Raw genomic sequence first — 14,171 nt, forward strand, 5'->3', positions numbered from 1 at the left:
GTTAGCAGGAGGGAAAAGTCTCCTAGCATTACAGTGACATCAGTACCTCCACCAGCCAGAGGGGAGGACCCACAGAGCTGTGTCTGCCCTGGAAGCATTTCCTTGGCACCCAAGTACAGGGGAAATGTTCGAAGACTTTGGTGTCTGTCTTATGTGTGCGATCCAGGCTTGCCAAAAAGGCAATTTGGGGTTTTTAAACCACCGGCACCTGGTCCACTAAGTTGGTCACACTGGGCACAATCATATATCGTGCCCCCTGTCGGCTCACATGCGTGTGCAACTTCCTTCTTGAGCTCTCATCTGTTCGCCCAAAGAAGGAAGGAACCCAGCAGGCCAGTGTTTCCCAGATGCTCCAGGAACCTGGGGAGGGTGTTCCAAGTGCAGTTTCCCGGGCCTGGGGCCTGAGCTCCTGGGTGGTCTCTGCAGGTGGGTCTCAGGGCTGATCTGGATGAACAGTTTTGCGGTGGGAAGCATAGGGGGAAACACAGTGGAGGGTGTCTTCTATCCTAAATAAGGTCTTGAGTAGAAAGGGACTTTCCAAGGGGACACCAACGGCTTGCCCACACTCTACAAAGCAGGGTCCATGTGATTCTGTGATGGTCTCCACCGGATCTGGGAGAGGGAGTGAGTTCATTGCTACATTTCAGAATCAGCACAAACAGGGGGCCTCCTCAGCCTGCTCTGTCTCTCATGGGTGGCAGTGTTAAGGGTTGACATCTAGCGAGTGGGTAATCCCATCAGTATCCCCCGAATTCTCAGATGTGTTATTAGATCTCCCCATTGAAAGGCGTGGTTGGTGTTGGGGGGTCCCATGGTCGGGTATGTGGATGCCCCTTGCATCTACGGGAGTATGTATTCTTACATGTGGCCTTGGTGAGTGCCTGTGGCTGGGCTCGGAGCTGTGTGTGTTCCTCTGGGTGTTCTCCTCTGTTGGCAGGAGAAGCCAAATCCCAGTGGCTGCAGGACACAGGCCTGTCAGGCCTCCTTGGTGGCCAAAGCTTGGGCCGTGGCCACCAGGGGCTCCTGTCCACCCCGACGCGGCCCCAGGCTGTTGCCGTGTGCGGCCGGCTGCACATTTCTGCCTGCTAGACCTGCAGACAATACCAGGCACCTGCCAGAGATGTCGGGGACACCCGCAGGGTCTTCCGATCAAAGGTGAGGAAGTGGCATAAGGTCACGGCAGGCCCTGTCTCCCTGGGGCCTCTGGGATGTCACCACAGCCTGAGCACAACAGCGATACCATGGCAGAGCTGTATTGGCGCACGCACCTATGTGTGTGCGTGTGCGTGTGTGTGTTCGCGTGTGCGTGCGTGCGTGTGCGCGTGCGCACAGACGGCAAGACTGCCTATCTGGGTGCTTGTCAGCCACTGTGTTCCCGTGATACGTGTAGGTCTTCCGTCCTTGGAGGGGTCTCGGGCAAGCTCCCTGAACTTCAGCGGCTCCGCCTGTGAAGGGGTTGGGGACCGCTCCTGCGTCCCGCGCCCGAGCACCCGGTGCTTCCTGCACTACTAACTGCATAGGACGCGTCTTCAGAGATTGGGGCCTCGTGTGTGAAATGGACCCAGCTCAGGTCCAGGACCTCGAAGTCTCCTCCAGGTCAATGGTCTGCATTCTCCAGGCGTCGGCATTCTCCAGCTGCGCCCCCCGGCTTGCACGCTGAGGTAAAAGAGGGAGCACCCCTCTGAGTTTTTCCATCTTTCTGCGGGTTGCTGGGGTAGAGGCCTGAATCCTCGGCCTCACGGCTTGCTTCCTGGAGTCACAATCTCAGATCCTACTCTTGGGCAATTGCTACTGAGTTTCGTGGGCCTGAGCAAGGACAGAAGCCTGGGAATTTGCTTCTTGGGGCTCTGGGCTCGGAGTCAATGAGGGGAGGCAGCCAGGAACGTGTGCCTCTCTGTTCCGTTTCCAGTTACAGAGCTGGAGGCTCAGCAGCGAGGGGGGAGGGGTGCATCCCCTCGGATGCTGCTGGGCTCCTGCAGGGGGCCCACCGCCTCAGGGGAGGCACCTAGCTGGTGAGCACTCTGCCCAGAGGGGTGGTGGCTGGGCCCCATGCTTTGGCACCTGTACATCTTGCATCGCCATGTACCGAGCTGCCGGGCACCCAGCCCCCAGGGGTTGAACCGTTCACTCACGGAATTCCTAGCACAGCTCTCTGCTCCGTAACTGCCGTGCCCAGGCCTGGGGAGCGGAGACCTACAGGCATTCATGCTCCTTCTTCACTCTATGCTCATTTATGTTCTCTGCTTTTATGCTTAGAAAGTCCTCCTTAATCCAGCAAACTGAAAACTGTCCACCTCCAGGTATTTTTTCTAGTTTTTTTTTTTTTTTTTTTAATCACTTTGGTGTCTGGTGTGAAAGATAAACACCCAACTTCTGCCCTTTTTTTTCTCCCAAAGGGCTGAACTGTCCCAGCACAGTTCCTTCCAAATGAGGACGTCATCATTTATAGCTATGTTTTAAAGATTGAAATAAAGTGCATGGTAAGGTCGGCAAATATTTGCCCTGTGCAGCTGGATGTGTGCACCTGTGTAACTCCCACCAGGTCAAGATCTAGATCGCTTCCAGCACCCCCTGAAGGCTCCCCTGTGCCTTTCCTAGTTAATCCCCACTGCCTAGGGCAGCCACTGTTACCAAAAGGAAGAGGTTCTTCACGGACCATATTTTGATGTCATTGGATAACCCTAGGTAGCTGGCTCTGGGCCTTGTTCCAGAGGCTTCCATGCACTGGCTTGTTTCCTTCCCTCACCCTAGAAGGTGGGTGCTGTCACTGCACCCCCACCTCGCTGGTAGGAAAGGAGCAGTGAGGTTCAGAGAGAAGTGGGAGAGCCGGCTGATCCCGAGGCCAGGCCTGGAGCCCCCAGCAGCCCCACCCAGGGCCTTCCTGGTGGACTGTTACTGTCCACCGCTTAGGAAATAGGCCCCCTCCCCCAGTAACCTCTACTCCACAAAGAGAATGTTTCTTTTTCTTTTTGAGGTAAGTTTAGACTCACAAGAAGTTGCAAAAATAGTACAGAGTTCCCATGTACTCCTTACCTAGTTTCTCCCAGGGAAAATATCTTATGTAAGCACAGTACATCAAAATAAATTTTTTTAAAAATAATGACTTTCTATTTCTAAAGCATCAGAGATAATTAATGCTCGACATTATCTTACCTTCTAGCCTTGATCATTTGATTTCCCGCATTAACCCATGAAGGATGATGATTAATAATCTGGAGATACTATATATGGATGTTTTCCCATGGATCAGGCATTATACCCAGTACTTTACCTTTAAGATTTTCATTTCTTTCTGCTATGTTGGCAATCATGCCCTGAAAAAATAAATAATTATAGTAGTGATATGAAACTGTGTTTCCTATGCTTTATCTAATTTAATGCCCCCCTCAATCCTCTGAAGTAGGTCCTGTCATTAGCCCCATTTTACAAGTGAGACTGTTGACACAGAGACAGGTAAAATGATTTCCCCAAATCCATAGGGAACATCAGACTTTGAACCCAGAAGATGTGACGCCACAGTTCACACCACAGGCCCTAGGCTGTACGATAGCCACAACATTGTTACCTACAAGCACAGCATGCTTCCTTTCCCTTCTTAGGGCACTGGAATGGGGCCCTGGGGAATCCGCTGGTCAAGTTGACCAGCAATACTAAACAAATCCATCAGTCCCTCCCTCTTGCTGTCTTTGACCTCTGGCTGCAGGAATGCGTCGTGCTGCCCGCAGAACCCTCCTATGGCCTCTAGACGGCGCGGTTGAGCATAATTTATTTTTTCAATTACTATTCTGTCATTATTCAGAGTAATAGGAAGAGGAGCATTGGATCCATGGGTGGCACTGCCAAGGGCAGAGACAGATGGGGCAAGAGAGAGCAACAAAGGACTGGAATAGAAGCAATGGTAAGAGGCCCGTGCGGTGTTCCCTCCTGTTGGAATGCAAGTAATAAAAACAGCTTCCGTTTATTGCGGCCTCGCTGTGTGCTTGGCACCAGAAGCACTTTGTACCCCTAAGCCCATTTTACAAAACCCTATGAGGCAGGCACTAGTTTATGGTTAGAGATGAGGATTTAGAAGCTCAGAATGCAACCCAATCTGTCAGAGATAGAGCTTAAACTTGAACCTGGGATGGACGCCTGAGCCCCAGTCCTCATCGCCTCTGTTCCCCACCCCCCAGTAACCTCCTGTGGGGGATGGGAGAACCTCAACACCCTTACCAGGCATGCGGCTTCAGCGATTGCCTTTTTTTTCTTTTAAAGATTTTATTTATTTGGAGAGAGAACAAGTCAGCACATGAATGGGGCAGAGGGAGAGAGAATCTCAAGCAGACTCCACGCTGAGTGCAGAGCCCAGTGCAGGACTGGCTCGTAGGACCCTGAGATCATGATCTGAGCTGAAACCAAGAGTCTGACAGTTAACCGACTGAGCCTCTCAGGGGCCCTTTGAGTGATTGTCTCTACTTCCCTTCCTAGAAGTTTAGGATTCCCAAAGGCAGACTTGGCTTGATGAAGATAGAGACTTCTCCCTGCAGGATACGCAGACGATCCCTGCTCTCGCTCTCTCGAGCTGACTGTGCTCTGCACCAGTGAGACTTGGACCTGAAGAGGAACAAGGTAGGGAAGCGGAAGGCAACTGGTCAGCAGTCCCAGCTCCAAAAACCCTGTGGCTTTCTCATCCAAGGAGCTGCATGGAAAGGAAGCATGCTTAGCTGCCGTATTTCTTCCTGTTACATATAACAGTAACAAATATATTATGTTATATATAGAATATATATGCTGTTATATTATATATATATGTATATGTATATTTCTGCATCTGAAAACCAACCCTGCTCATTGTAGGAAATTTGGGAAATAGAGCAAAATACAAACGGAAAGATATGATTCAGATTTAAGTGCTATCAGCTCTCATGCATCATCTTCCTGTGTGTGTGTGTATCTTTTTTTCACTAAATATTAGAGAATTATGGACATTTCCCATTGTATCATTCAGCTTTTGCCACAATAATGCCTCATAACAAACAATCAGCAAACTCATGATTTAAAACAACAATTACGGGACGCCTGGGTGGCTCAGTTGGTTGGACGACTGCCTTCGGCTCAGGTCATGATCCCGGAGTCCCGGGATCGAGTCCCGCATCAGGCTCCCAGCTCCATGGGGAGTCTGCTTCGCTCTCTAACCTTCTCCTTGCTCATGCTCTCTCTCACTGTTTCTCTCTCAAATAAATAAATAAAATCTTAAAAAAAAATAAAAATAAAACAACAATTACTCACTCTTGTTCACATGTTTGGCGGTTCAGCTGACCTAGGCTGGCCTTGGCTCAAGCTGTTGGCTGGGTCTGGGTCTGCTTTTCATGTGTCTCATCCACCCGGGACCAGCAGGCCATCTGGAGCCTGTCCTTATAGCAATTAATGGCAGAAGCACAAGAGAGCAAACCCTACCACATAATGCATTTTTAAATTTTTTAAAAGATTTTATTTATTTGTCAGAGAGAGCTAGAAAGAGTACAAGCAGGGAGAAGGAGGAGAAGCAGGCTCCCCGCTGAACAAGGAGCCTGATGCAGGACTCGATTCCAGGACCCTGGGATCATGACCTGAGGCAAGGGCAGACACTTAACCAACTGAACCACCCAGGTGCCCTGACACACAATGCATTTTAAAACTCTGCATGCATCATAAAATTTATTGGTCCATGGGTCAAAGCTATCACCTGGCTGACTAGCAAAGCAATGGGGAAGTATTTTCTGTTGCTTTATGGGAAGAACTGCAAATTCATATGCAAAGGGTGTGGATACAAAGCTGGGTAATGAACTTGGAACAATGTTACCATTTATTACAACTAGTAATAACATTTTTGGAAACGTGATTTTTTTTATTATGATGTTCAGTTAGTCCCTGTAGAGTACATAACTAGTTCTTGATGCAGTGTTCAGTGATTCATTATTTTAAGTATAACACCCAGTGCTTATCACAGCACGTGCCCTCCTCCATACTCATCACCGTGTTACCCCATTCCCCACTCTCCTCCCCTCTGAAACCCCCAGATTGTTTCTTGGGGTCCATAGTCTCTCATGGTTCATCTCCCTTGATGATTTCTCCCCCTTTGGATTTCCTTCCCTTCCCTGATGGTCCTCATGCTATTGCTTATGTCCATGTATGAGTGAAACCATATGATCATTGTCCTCTGCTTGACTTACCTCACTTAGCACGATCCCCTCCAGGTCCGTTCATGTCAATGCAAATGGTGGGTGTTCATCGTTTCTGACGGTTCTGACGGCTGAACAATAATAGTCCATAGTGTAGGTGGACCACATCTTCTTTATCCATTTATTTGTCGAAGAGCATCTTGGCGCCTTCCACAGTTTGGCTCTTGTGGACATTGCTGCTATGAACATTGGGGTGCATGTGCCCCTTCTTTTCACTGTGTCTGTATCTTTGGGGTAAATACCCAGTAGTGCAATTGCCGGGTCGTAGGGTAGCTCTGTTCTTAACATCTTGAGGATTGTCCATACTGTTTTCCAGAGTGGCTGCCCCAGCTTGCATTCCCACTAACAGTGTGAAAGGGTTCTCCTTTATCCACATCCTTGACAACATTTGTTGTTTCCTTTTGAAAACATGACTTTTACTCACAGTATTATTTTCGTCCTTAGGGATATATTCTTTTTTTTTTTTTTTTTTTAAGATTTGATTTACTTATTTGACAGACAGAGATCACAAGTAGGCAGAGAGGCAGGCAGAGAGAGGAGGAAGCAGGCTCCCTGCGGACCCTGAGATCATCACCTGAGCCGAAGGCAGAGGCTTTAACCCACTGAGCCACCCAGGCGCCCCCTTAGGGATATATTTTATTTAGCCATTTCCTTATTAGTGGCCATTTACTATTTCACTGTTTCTGCGATTATAAAACACAACCACTATAATTGTACATACAACCATGAGTGCATCTTGGATTATCTGAAATAGACCTGTTTAGTTGGTGTTTGTTATCCTTCAGTCGTGGATGAGAGTGTTCATTTCACTGCATCATTGTCAACATTACACACTGAATTTTTAATTTGTGTCCTTAAAAACAAGAACGGGGCGCCTGGGTGGCTCAGAGGGATAAGCCTCTGCCTTCAGCTTGGGCCATGGTCCCAGGGCTCTGGGCTCAAGCCCTGCATCAGGCTCTCTGCTCGGCGGGGATCCTGCTTACCACCACTCTCTGCCTGCCTCTCTGCCTATTTCTGATCTCTCTCTCTCTCTGTGTCAAATAAATAAAATGTTAAAACAAACAAACAAACAAACAAACACCAAGAATATAGTGGGTAAGGCAGACCAGGGATGGGAGTTTTGCAGAGAGAGGGGTAGAGAGGTAAAGAGAGAAGGAAGGTGGGGTAGATTTGGAAGGAGGAAGTTGCCCCAGAAGACTGTGAGACAGGATGAGTAAGAAGACCTGGGGATATGTCTTAGGCACTTAGCGCATGCCTGCAGGGCTAGGCCCTCTGCCCCAGACCACTGGTATGTACCTTACCCAGCACCCCCTGGGACAGCATCACCTTTTCCTTTTAACACCTCTTTGTCCAGCTGAGACTTTCTGGTCTGTGATGCAGCGAACATTTTCATTATTGCCCAGATTGAAGTTTCTGCTTGAGAGATGTGAAGTTTGAGCTCAGCCATTCTGCGGAGAGCTCAGTCCCCATGCAGGGAAAGGAGTCAGACTCACGTCGCCCAGACAGTCCTACAGGCTAGAGCCCGACTGGTCTTCCACGACATGAAATGCCCCTTCTGCTCTTGACTTCCCACAGAAACATGGCTTTCAGGATGCCCCTTGACGCCCTGCCGGAAGCTGACCACTGAGCCCTCCCCAGCCCCCGCGTCTTGCTGGTCCTTCACGCCGTTAGTTGTGCCCAGATTTGGCTCATTGAGCCTGTGAGAGGCTGTGTCTGGGGCCACCATTGGGAGATGTCTAGCCCAGGGGCATAAGAACGTGGGCTTTAGAATTGGACTCCTGGTTTCAAGTTCTGGCTCTGAAACTTGCTAGTTTGGAGACGGGGGATGAATTTCTGAACCTCCGTAAACCTCCTTGTCAAGATCTGTACAGTGAAGTCATAGTAATAGTACCCTCCTTTTATGAAGGACGAAGTAAGAGAAATGCATATGAAGCTCTCAGAGCAGGGGCTGGCTTCTGGAAGTGGCCGAGAAAGCTAGCTCTCTCCTCCTAGCTCTCTCCTCTTCCCAGTTTTCATGGGAGACAAACACACCAGTTTGAATCACACTTTTCAGGGGTGCTGGTTTAAGTGTTGGCATCCTTCTCTCATAGCTGCTGTCCTGTTTTGGAAAAGAGAGAGCTGGGCATGGAAGGCATTCTCAGGCTGCTTGGATCCCAGGCCAGGGTCAAGGTAACGGTTTGGTTTTGGTTTCCCCCATGTCATCGAAACTGCATCTCCAGAGTTAAGCCATGGGAGAAGCAGTTCCCAGCTTGTCTGTGTTCTGCCTTGGGTCCTGTTTGGGTCGGGGAATTCCAGGAGGGTGGAAAGCAGGGAGGAAGCAGCGTGCGGCACAGGGGTGGAGTCAGCCTGCCAGCATGTCTTGGGTGAAACTTGTGCCATCAGTTACCCAGTTTGGCCATTTACTCTGCATATCAGCCCACAGAGATGGTGCTATTGCTTTCCAGATGAGGAAAGGGAGGCCCAGAGAAGTGGTAGAACAACTTTTCCTAGAGCCTTGGGCCAGCTTCTCACTGACGCCCCTCCTTCTTTTAGGGGATGAAACAAGAGCCGGAGAGAGATTTCTCCACTGGCCTTTCTGGCTGGGACAAGGCTCACCACAGTGACACGTCCCATTTGCTCAAGAGGTTCATCCGGGAGTGCCGAGTGCCTCCCGACATTCACCGCGCTGCCCAGTGAGGATGTCCCAGCCCTTTGCAGAGAAGAGCATTTGATGCCACTGACCTTGGTTGGAGAGGCGACATGGTGGGAAGACAGGACTACCTCCTCCCTGTGACCTTGAGCTGATGGGGGAGGATGTATGTGCATGTACACGTGTGTGCCTGTGTATGGTGCGTACCGTATGTGTGTGCATGTAGTGTTTGCATGTACACGCGCAGGTGTGTGTGGAGTGTATCGGGTGTGTGTGTGTGCGCGTGAGTATATAGTGTGTGCCTGTATGTGTATGTCAAGGGCATGCGTGTGTGTGGTGTGTAACGGGGGAGAAGAGGAGGTGCGGCTTGCTCACCAGTCTTTATTCATCCTCCTACAGACCAGCTTTCTTCCCTTCACGATGGAAGTGGGGCTGAGCTTATCAGATTCAGCTCATTGTGGATCAGCAGGCGCACACGTGTGTGCACATCCATCTGTCCGTGGGCATGTCTGTCTGCCCGTGGGCACGTATTGCACAGATCCCCACTTACTTTCTGCCTGGACTTCTCACAACCCACAGAGTGCAAACACTCCTAGTTTGCTGAAAAGAATAAAGCAACCCGCCCAGGGTCCACCTGTGACCTAGCGGGGAAACCCGCTCGCCCTGTCACTCTCCGACTCTCTGATAAGCTTCAGGGCACAGGCTGTCTGATGTCCATCCCCAGCTGAGGTCAGGGACCCTGAGAAATCCTCTCCAGCCTGTGCTTCCCACAGCCTCGCTTTAGTTTTTTCCCTTTTTCTTTTTTTTTTCTATTTTATCATTTTTTTAATATGTTAGTCACCATCCAGGACATGATGAGTGTTGATGCAGCGTTCCCTGATTCATTGCTGGCCTATAACACCCAGTGTTCCATGCAGTCCGTGCCTTCCTTCGTACCCATCCCTGGGCTCCACAGCCTCGCTTTAAAACAGAAACCTTGTGGCTGCCGAGCTCCTCCTGCTCCACGCCCCCCCCCCCACCCGGAATAAATCCTCAGTCCCTCCCCTCATCGGCCCCCAGGGGCAGTTTCCCTCTGGGCCCCTCCCAGTAGGGGGCTCCCCTCTGTCCTCCCCGCCTTCGGGCCTCAGCTCCCTCCCTCTGGCCCCTGCGCTCGCGCCCTTCCGCTCTAGGAACCTGCCCACACCCCTGGAGGGCTGCCGCCGGGCCCTGGGATGGCCGCTGGCTGTCAGCGCCTCCCAGAGGCCCGCCCAGGCGCTGCGTATCCCAGACGCTCCGCTCCGCTGCGTAGTGTGTGTGTGTGAATCATTGTCTGGAGATAGTCATTTCTCGAATCACTTATTGTCTGCCTTCTCCCCTGAAACCGAAGCTTTGCAAATCTGCGGCCTGTTTGTCTTCTTCGGTCCTGCGTCCCAGGCACTTGGACTGGAGAGCCCACCGGTGGGATAGGCACTGGGCCATACTTGTTGCGGGAGGGAGCGGATGAGTGAATGAATTGAGCCAGCGCTGGAACGGAGGAACGCGAGCCCCGCGGGATCCGAGGGAGGAGGCCCAGCGCTCAGCCTCTGTGCCCCCACGAAGGCTCTGCCTGCTCTCAGCCCAGCGGTGCGGTCTGGCTTGGGGAACTCCTCCTCTGAACTCTGTAACTCCCACCTCCTCTGCTCCCTGGAGATCCTGACCCCAGGTAGGGGATGCCTGCTTCTTCCTTTGCGGCTCTTGCAGTGCTAAGGGTCCCATGAAACCTCTCCAGGGCACTTGACGGTCTCCCCTCTAAGGGTGATTGTGGGCTCAGTGCATTTCTGCCCCTGGACTGGAGCTCTCGGGCCACACATCTTGGCGTACGTGTGTGTGTGCACGCGCACACATGTGCACATGTATGTGTCTGTGTTTGCACCCACGGGATACTTTTTATTCTCACAGCATAGAGAGTGAGCCTGGCGACCGGCACTGGACAGAGCTCTCTGAGCTGCCACAAGCCCAGGAAACAGTTCCTGGTCTTGTGACGAAGGGTTTCCTGGCTGTCCCTGGACTCTGCGATCTACCCCCAAGACGGGGCCTCCAGACTGAGAGAGGGAGAGTCCCTGAGCCTCTCGCGGACTGGAGACTAGAGGCTGAAGCCTCCCTCCTCCCTCAGGCAGGCAACCCCTGCCAGCCCTCCACCTGCCCATCCTGATCCTCCCGGAACCCAGCAGAAAGGCCCGGAATAGCACCTGGCTGGCTCAGTCAGTAAAGCAAGCATGATCTCAGGGTCATGAGTTCGAGCCCCACGTTGGGTGGAGAGCTTACTTAAAAAAGAAATTAAAAAAAGAGAAGGAGAAGCCGTAACTGGAGCTGCCTCCGTTCCACAGTCTCAGCCCACGGCCGCCATCATGGCTCCTCATTCATCGACTTAGCCATCCCTTCGACGGCGACGCCACATGCTGCCTGCTGTGACGACAACAGTGATGACCGAGGCTTTCCTGGACTTCTTCCCTAGAGAAAGCAGATGAGCCCTGAAAGAAATCGGGGCTCACTGGAGTGGGGACTTCCGGGCGTCAGTCCTGTGTGGCGTTCACAGGTGGCACAGAGGAGAAGGGCTCCGGGTTCAAATAACATGGGTGAACACTGACTCCCTGAAACAAGGCTGAGGCTCATTCTTCCCTACAGACTTCTCAGAGCCTGTGATACGGTCTCCAAGTGGGACTAGAGTATGTAGTACTGTGCCAAGCCGGCCAGCTGATCACGGACCTCTTCTGTTGCGGAAAGCACTACAGGGCGCTGGCGTTCAGGGGCGGGCTGCGGGGGGCACCAGTCTGGGAAACGCCCTTTTAGGGAACTCCCACTGTGTGTTGGGGGAGTCGGTGCTCAGGACCTAGGCTAGAGTGGGGCTCGGGGTGCAGCCTTACCTTAACTCCAGCCCCTTTTGGCTGTCTTTGGGTCAAACGCTACGGTGAGGCTGTGAGGAGGTCCGGGCCTCCTGGAGGCCTCGTCTGCTGTGGGCACGGGAGGCCCTGAGGAAGTCTGTGAAACCAGATAGCCGGGCTCGAGGGACCTCCACGCCTCGTGCCTCAGCGTTGGTGGAAGAGACAGCCTCTTTGAATTTCTGCTTCCTTTTCAGTAAAAGGAGGATAATAATAGCATGGTGTGTGATTGTTTTGGCAATTAAAAGAGCTAACGCATGAGAACTCATAGAGCAGAAGGTGTGGTGCTTTGCGGGGCCTCGGTCCGCGCTCTTCCCTCCCCCCCCCATCCATCCATCCATCCATCCATCCATCCATCTGTCCATCTCTCCAGCTTTCCTTCCTCCTTTCCTTCACCCTTATGGTTCTGTGGCCTTGTTGCACATTCTCCTTCTCTGTAAAATGGGTACAATGATAGAACCCACTTTGCCGAGTGGTTGTGAGGACTGAACGGGATGACAAATGCAAGTACGTTGCTCACTCAGGCCAGAAACACAAAGAAGACTTAATCAATGGGAGTTGTATCGTCTCCTCCGTTTCCTCCCATTGTCTCTGTTTCCCTGGCTTTTCCTTTGCCCATTTTGGCAGATCCAGACTCCGGAAAAAGCAGCTCTCTTGGGGCTCTCGGGGAAAAGACCCATTTCCCAAAGCTGTGGCTCTTTTCCGCCTGGAAGTTGAAGTCTGATGCTGAGATTTCCTTTGCTTCTGAGGGAAGAGGGACAGGGTGGGGTATGGACAACAGCAGGGGACTGAGAAGCAGGGAGGAACTCCTGGGCTGATAGCAAAGCTGAAACAGACCCCCCTATCCTGGCCCCCCATCTCTCCACATGCCCCCAAGGGGTGCAGCATGGGGTTCTGGGAAAGGTAAGGAGTTCTGGCACACACTAAGACCCAAGGGAGGTTCCGTGGCCTTCCCCAGGCACTCCCGAATTCCTCGGGAAGCTGGTGGCCTGAGAGCCAAGCAACAAGATGACACTATGGCCCCGAATCTTCTCCTGCACCAAGGATGGCCCCCACTAAGCTCCCCAAACACTAGAAGGAGCAGCTGGCATGGGGGTTGGCTGAGGGGGTGCCGAGGACGGTGCACGACCAGGACCTGCTCCAGACAGTGAGTGCCCATGGGTCAACCACGAGTGGAGGGGACAAGGTGTCCGTCCTGGTGGCAGGGATGGCTTCCATCCTCCTCTCGGTCAGCTGCCCTGCTGCTCCCGCCATCCTGGACTGGATGTCTTCCCGGCTGTCTCTCTCCAATCTCTCCTTGTATCTCTTCTGGGATCTTTGTGGGATCCTATGTGTGGACCCTGGGCCCCTTCCTCCCCCTGCCTTGGTGTCCAAGAGCTGTCTCCACTTTCTGTCTCTACTGCTGTGCCTCTCAGCCAGTCCACTACTGTCTGGGCTACCCCAGATTCGGGGTGTTCCCCGAGCTCTTGCAAGGAATTCCTTCACATTAAAGCTCCAAAGATGCTGAAAAAGCCCCACTCTTGAGACCCAGGAGCACAGGACCTCCCTAGAACCCAGGCCGCAGCCAGAGAGCCAAGGCTCCCCTGGCCCTCCCATGAGCCGCCCTGAGCAACCATCAGAGTAGTCCAAAGCAAGGGGGAGGGATGAGAGTAAGAAGAGGGACCCCTCTGCACTATAGGCATGCAAGGCCTGCTGACAGCTGAGGGCCAGGCAGGAGCCCTGGGAAGACCCAGCCGGCACTGGAGTCCCCCGTGAACACAGGCACCGCGGCTGGGTGACTGCGGCACTGGGAGACCCGGAGAGGGCAGCCCACGTACACACCCACCCACCCTTCTATTCATACACCCACTGACTCACTTTTTCTCCTTCCCTCCCTCGCTCCCTCCATCCATCAAGTCGGTAAGATAGTTTTTTTTTTTTTTTTTAATTCCAGAAACTAGCAAGTGCAGCTCTGACTGTTCTGTTTCCCCCCCACCAAACCCAGGCATTCCTTTGTGTTCTAAGCCCACCATCTCCCCCTTCCTCTGACACTTCATCCCTCTGAACTTTGGCTTAATGCGTTTTCAGAAAGGGCTGAAGCCAGGTAGCTCTGCTCCTTCTTCTAGCCTAGTTCAAGAATCAGCTGTGTGGATGGCTCCCTGCCCCCCTCCTCCCCCACGCAGGTGCCCGCCTCTGCTCCCACAGTTCCTTTCTCCCCTGTGTCTTTCATCTCTGAACTAAGGTGACTAAGACACATTAGATTAGATAATTTTTGTCATAGGGAGTTTAAAAAATTCCAAGAACACCTAGGTATTTTTTTTCTTTTTTTTTTTTAAGATTTTATTTATTTATTTGACAGAGAGAGATCACAAGTAGGCAGAGAGGTAGGCAGAGAGAGAGGAAGGGAAGCAGGCTCCCTGCTGAGCAGAGAGCCTGATGCGGGACTCGATCCCAGGACCCTGAGAT

At 52.0% G+C, this 14,171-nt stretch overlaps 1 protein-coding gene and 1 long non-coding RNA gene across 2 annotated transcripts in view; both read left to right on the forward strand.

Annotated features, from left to right (window-relative positions):
- The window catches only part of ADIG (adipogenin), a 29,979-nt gene extending 21,228 nt beyond the window's left edge, over positions 1-8,751 (forward strand). Inside the window, exons 3-4 of the transcript XR_014315619.1 lie at positions 8,291-8,369; positions 8,733-8,751. The gene's annotated coding sequence lies outside the window, so the exon portion shown is untranslated. The remainder of the gene's footprint in view (positions 1-8,290; positions 8,370-8,732) is intronic.
- A 199-nt stretch (positions 8,752-8,950) lies between these two features.
- LOC309872024 lies at positions 8,951-11,994 on the forward strand. The gene is made up of 2 exons (XR_014315620.1): positions 8,951-10,510; positions 10,747-11,994. It is a non-coding gene; the product is annotated as an uncharacterized lncRNA (long non-coding RNA).
- Positions 11,995-14,171: the final 2,177 nt, after the last annotated feature.

Source organism: Mustela nivalis, assembly GCF_964662115.1.
Source record: "Mustela nivalis genome assembly, chromosome: 8".
Lineage (NCBI taxonomy): Eukaryota > Metazoa > Chordata > Mammalia > Carnivora > Mustelidae > Mustela > Mustela nivalis.